General features: G+C 42.6%; 1 pseudogene; it reads right to left on the minus strand.

Moving 5' to 3' along the window:
- Positions 1-3352: 3352 nt before the first annotated feature.
- On the minus strand, positions 3353-3562 carry LOC136384298 (U2 spliceosomal RNA; annotated as a pseudogene).
- Between the last annotated feature and the right edge of the window lie 2587 nt (positions 3563-6149).

Here is a 6149-nt window from a genome sequence, read left to right on the forward strand (position 1 = left end):
GGTAATCCTTTGCTTGAGTGTAAACATGGATGACTTTTTTTTTTTTTTTTTACCCAAATCCATAGCCCTAACAAATAAACACATCCTACACATGAAAGAAAGCCTGGATGATATGAATAAGCCCATTAAAATGACCTTGAATTTTTAGCAAATTTAGCAATAGACCAATGAATTTTATAGCTAAAAAAAGAGAAAGAAAGAAGAAGGACTAATCTTTTTTGTTTTTGTAGATAACAGGCAATCTCAGAGACATGATTAAAATCCTAATCCTAGGTCAATAAACACAATACTCCTGATTTTGCAGCTTCTCCTCCCGGCAAACGCGATAACTCCAACATGAGCGGAAGCACAGAAGTCAATGACGAGGAAAAGGCAACTGGACCGTGTGTGTACACCTCTTCTTCATCTCTTCATCGTCTTCTCCTGTTAATCAATAGCACACGGAGTCTCCAGGTTCTATTGAATTAGGTTTACAAAGCTTTTTTTTTGTTCTCACCTGTCGCTAAGAAAAATCATTCATGGCGTCCTGGATCTGAACTAGCAGAGACTGCGTGAGTCAGAAAGGTAGAAAGCATCCCCTCCCCGGGGAGGCCGCCAGCTGTCTCGTTCATTCAGCTCCACTGTTGGCTGATTCCGAGGCTACTCTGGCACCAGTTCCTGAGGGCTCCGTATAATAAGGAACCACAATGCAAACTGTTACCAGGGAGAAACAGAACATCTGGTCTGGAACAAAGGCAAAGTCCGTCACTAAGCAGCAGCCGGGCCATCGGCGTCCAGGCGTGAATGTGCTGGGGCCTGTCACCTGAGAGAGGGGTCCCTGAAGCCAAATGAGTGAAGAGAACAGAGAATCCACATGAGAAAGGAACCCTGAGAGAGAAAGCACGCCTTATTGTCTCATTATTTTTATTTAAATGTCAAAGGGATACTATCAACTAGGATACTGTGTTTTGTGTGTTTTTTTTTAGAAAGGAGTAGGAGCTCTATTTTTTTTTTTTAAATGCAACCAACAATGCATTTTAAAAACTGAAATTTTAAAAAGCAGAAATCGGCCTGTTTGTGCCTTCATTCTGTGTGGGGGGCACACAGGTGTGTGTTCAATGGCTGAGAGCTTCCCTCTCATCCTGCTGCTGGAAGCAGAGCTGATGAGTGGCCTCTGCTCTGTAGAAATACCTTAGCTGCCCAGGAGCCACCCGTGTGGGCAGCGACGCTGCGGACAGCGAGGGGCGGCCCGCCACGGGCCTTCCACCGGGCTGGGCACCGGCACCGGGCACTTCAGAGTCTCAGTCTGTCCGGGTGTCTTCAGATTCTATTGTCATTTTCGTTGCTTTAAGTACTAAACAATGCCTTCAGAAAAGAAGAATTTGATTTTTTAACTGCTTTAAAAACCTAGATTAAAAAAAAAAAAAAAAAGGTTTACCCCGTTGACAAAGCCCCTGTCAGAGTGAGCCGAGACTCATTATACTCTACATAAGGTTTGTGTACTTCATTCCTTTCCAAAGCCATCTGTCTGAATTTAATTCACTGATAATTTTATCAGTCTCCCCATGCTTTGCCTGAAACCTCTCCATTGCATTTTTTATTCTTCACAGATGTTAACTCTTTGAATGACAGACAGTTTCGATGCACGTAGAATGTTGATGAAGACGCACGCTCTCTGCGAAGGCTCTCCCCCTGGCCGGCACCCACCGCCCGGGCCCTGTGCTGCGCGACAGGAGTGTGCTTCTCACAGCCAGTCTGGATGCAGGACCACTACGGACATGGCTGGCGGTCACCTGCAGTGTCTCATCTCAGGCACGCTCAGTGCCTATCTGTAAGATGCCTCTGTGGAAACTGGAAGTCAGAATAGCTTTCATAGAAATAATTCCAATAATATTATCTTTAAGAAAATGCAGACTGTCAAGAGATACTAGAGTTATATTAAAAAATTAACTGTTTGAAGGAATTATATCTTTTGTTTAAAGGCCATTTAAATGCACTTCTAGGGTGTGCGTACATAGATTATCTCAGTCATATTATTAAATCATTTTGATAATAGTCTGTTCCAGATTCATTCAGGGTAAAGTTCTGGGTTGTTTTTTTTCTTTTTAACATTGTCTATTTCATTATTTTGTAATTAAAATTATTGGGGTGACATTGGTTAATAAATATATATACATTTTCAAGTGTACAAGTCTATAACACATCATCTGTGTACTGCATTGTGTGACCACCACCCAAAGTCAAATCTGCTTCCATCACTGTATATTTGACCCTCTGTAGCCCTTACTAAACCCCCACCCCCCATTGCCTCTACTAATCATCCTCCTGTTGTCCGTGTTATAAGTTTTTGTTTGTTTTTCTTTTTTGTGCATTTGTGGCTTGCAGCGTAGCAGCCTTCCATAGATGACTGGATAAAACTGTGGTGCCTGTTCGCAATGGAATACTACACAGCCATAAGGGAAGAGGAAATACTGCCATTTGTGACAACATAGGACCTTGAGAATATCACACTAAACCAAATAAGTCAGAGAAGTCAAGAACCAAATGATTTCATTCATATGTGAGATTTAACTCTTTTTTTTTTCAGTTGAGAGCACAGACTGCTTTTTATTTTGCCCCATCAGCATTTCTAAGCATCTTTATAGAACAAGGTGTGATGCTGTGCACCATGGAAAATGGACAGGGAAAGTCACAAGACACCGACTCCCAGGAGCTTGGGACCTACCAGGGAAGGTGGGACACAGAACAGACTGACTATACCAAGTGCTGCACAAACACAAGCAGGAGAGAGGTTTATTTAACCAAAAACGTGGTGCAGGCTTCACAGAAGAGATACCTTTTTACTCGGGCCCTAAAAATTGGGGAGGACTTTGAGGAGTAGAAATGAGAATGAGAAGATGTCCAGGCACAGGGAAGCTCATTCGTAAGAGCACGGAGCAAGGGGACTCGATGGGCACCTGTCTGGTTGGATAGGAGTGAGCATGTGCGAGGAGACACTGGAGACAAAGTCAGAGATGTAAGGTGGAGCCATGATGCGGAGATGGAGCCGACATTTGGGCCAAAGCTGTCTGAGCAAGAATAAGACATAACGTGAACTGCATTTCTGAAGGTAATGGCAGTCTCTGTAGGATGGACTAGGAAAGAAGAGAGGAAAATCAGTTTAAACACTCCAACCAAACAGATGGCTGAGACATATTCAGGTCAAAAGAAAGACTCAGGTAGGATAAGCAAAGCAACTTGACTGGTGTGCTTTTGCAGATTTGCCTCTTCCTAAGTTAACTGTTGGTCTCCCCAGCGTCCCCACAATCTCCCAAAGGAACCCAGCAGCCCCCTATGGAAGCGTCTTCCTCATACTTGTGATTATTTTTCCCCAGGAAGGTGTACCTCTCCTGGAAGGGTGGCAATACCAGCTCGATGCATGGAGTGGACGGAGCAAGCTTCCATTCCATCTCCCAGCTCCAGAAATCCAATTACTATATTATCCTCTGATAGTCGCAGTTCACATATTTAATATCTGGGTCAAATATTAAACTGATAAGAACAGATGTGACACTTGATCTTAGCCAAAATGCCAAGAAGCAACTGTGATTATATTTTCACTATCAATTTAGTCCCGATATTGTCTTCAGGGTAATGAGAAAGTTCCTGACACTTATTTGTGTTTACAGACTCAGAACTTTCACCGGAAAACACTATTCTGAAAGCCTAATGCACGGACCAGATAAAAGCCAAGAAAACAGGTGCTGACTCCATGGTGGCCCAGGTCTGGGCATGACAGGAAGAAATGACGAGAGAACAAGTGTAGTGCCTTCATGAGAATAACACAGATACCACCTACACATTGAAATATCATAAATTAAGAATAAACATGTAGTGGGGATACTGATAATTATCACTGACCTTATGAAGGACAATGTGATACGTGAACTGAAGACACAGAACTTTTCAGGACATCATTTATGTCAACTTTTACTAGCCTAGAAAATTAAATCTGTGGCACTAAACCAGATCCCTAGCCTGGAAAAACTGCATTTAGAAAGAGTGCAAATACCTTCCAATGAGCCACTGAGGGGAGAAACTGGCTTAATGGTTGGGACTAGCTTACTGTTCATCAAAACCCATTCTTTTAAAAAAAATTTTCATGAGTGCATGCCCAAACTATACTTCCCAGTCTCACTGTAATTAGGTAGAGTTCTGTAACTTAGTTCTGCTCAATTGAATATGGTCACAAGTGGGATGTTCTCCACTTACCACCTAAGGAGCTTCCAGCTTGATTCTCCACACTCTCTTTTCTGTCTTCTGATGAAGTAAAGGAACAGAGATCCCCAAGGCCCCAAGGAAAAACAGAGCCCCCAGAAGGGAGGATTGTGTAAGGCAGCCATTTCTGTCCACCCATGCTGGAATGTGGTATTGAATAAGAACACTTTCATAAACTAGTATTGTTCAGCCACTGAGATTTGGGGTTGTTTGTTACAGCAATTAGCCTACCCTGACTGATACACATTTGAGATTTTTTTTTACTCTTATTTTATTATTTATTGGAATTTTAGGAAGAGAGGAAGGTAGAAAAGAGAGAGAAAGACAGAGAGAGAGAGAGAAATATCAATCTGCTGCTCCAATTATCTAGGCATTCAGTGTATGTGCCCCAACCGGGGGTCGAACTTATAACCTTGGTTTATCAGGACCCGCTCCAACCAACTGAGCTACCTGGCCAGGACCACATGTGAGGTTTTAAAGTCAGACAGACTGAGATATTTGTTTCAGCTCTGTTACTCCGTTGGTAAAAAAAAAAAAAAATCAGCAAATTGCTTAATTCCTTGGAGCCTCAGTTTCTTTATAAGTAAAATAGGAAAAATTAGGCTTCTGAGAGCCTTAAATAAAATAAAATGTATGTACACCTGTTTGCCCAGTGCCTGGCAATAGCAAGCACCTGATAGAAAACAGCTATCATCAGTAGAGAAAAGGCATCGTTTGTGTGGTCCAGATTATCCAGCACTAAGCAGGCCTTGGAGAATGGGATGAGAAGGTAGATCTAGCAGAAATGTTTCTCTTCAGTTTTTCTAGAGAAGAAAACTGTATTATTTTTAACTTCCTCTATTATCAAAGTAGGCTGGAGAAACCTGTAAGTTCGAGTTGAGATTCAAGTTCCAATACTGAGATGTCTGCCCCGGGCCACAATGGAATGCCTGCTGTAGGAATTACACTCCTACTACAAGCTATAAAACTGGACACAATATCTGAGGGAATTGTTGTCAAGCGCTGAACAACAAACAGTACCGGGCTGTGAACCCTGGCAGAGGGAGACATGGGAGGTGGGCTTCACGGTGACCTGACATGTCTATCCGGCACTTTATGAAGTGAAGTACAAGAGGCAGTCTCACTAGGCAGAGGGGACAGCTTGGAGTTTAGGGTTGCATCAGAAGCTAAAATTTATAGAGGAAACTCCTTGAGATGGAGGAGATATAAATTGTGGATTCTCCAGATCTCAGCCCCGAAGTGCCCCTCAGGACCTTGGCCAACCATTGACTGCACTTGTCCGAGGTGGGCCTCAGCAAGGGCAACCAGAGAACAGCCACTGGGAAGCAATTTCTGAGAGAAGACACCAGGAGGTGTAAAGTTCTGGGAGACTGTGGGATTCTAGCTCATCAGGGAGGGATGGAAAGACTTCAATTTGTACTTCGGGCATTTAGTTAAGACCTAGGAAAGCCACACATTAGAAATAAGGTCTATGCCCTAAAATAAGGGACACATTCTAGGACTAGAGGGGAAAACTACAAGACCCCTTCTAACAGCATCCAAAACATCTGCAGGAGGTTGTGTCAACCTCGGCATCATTGAGATGGTTGTGGGATGCTCTTCTTGTGAATTGGGAGATGTTTAGCAGCAATCCTGTCCTCTCCCCACTGTATGCCATCACCAACCCCAAGCTGTGACAGCCAAAAATATCTCTATACTTCGCTAATGTCTCCTGAGTGTGGAGAATAAAATTCTGCCTGGATGAAAACCACCACTCTACAAGCTCTAAGTAATCACCATGAATGAACTGTCAGCCAAAAAAAACCTCACTTCATTCTTTAAAAAAAATATTATAATCTATAAATCATGTTTTATCCATATATTCTGTATACATTTTTAGAAATTGCCATACTTGCAAATAAGCAAAAAAAAAG

This window comes from Saccopteryx leptura, chromosome 12 (assembly GCF_036850995.1).
Source record: "Saccopteryx leptura isolate mSacLep1 chromosome 12, mSacLep1_pri_phased_curated, whole genome shotgun sequence".
NCBI lineage: Eukaryota > Metazoa > Chordata > Mammalia > Chiroptera > Emballonuridae > Saccopteryx > Saccopteryx leptura.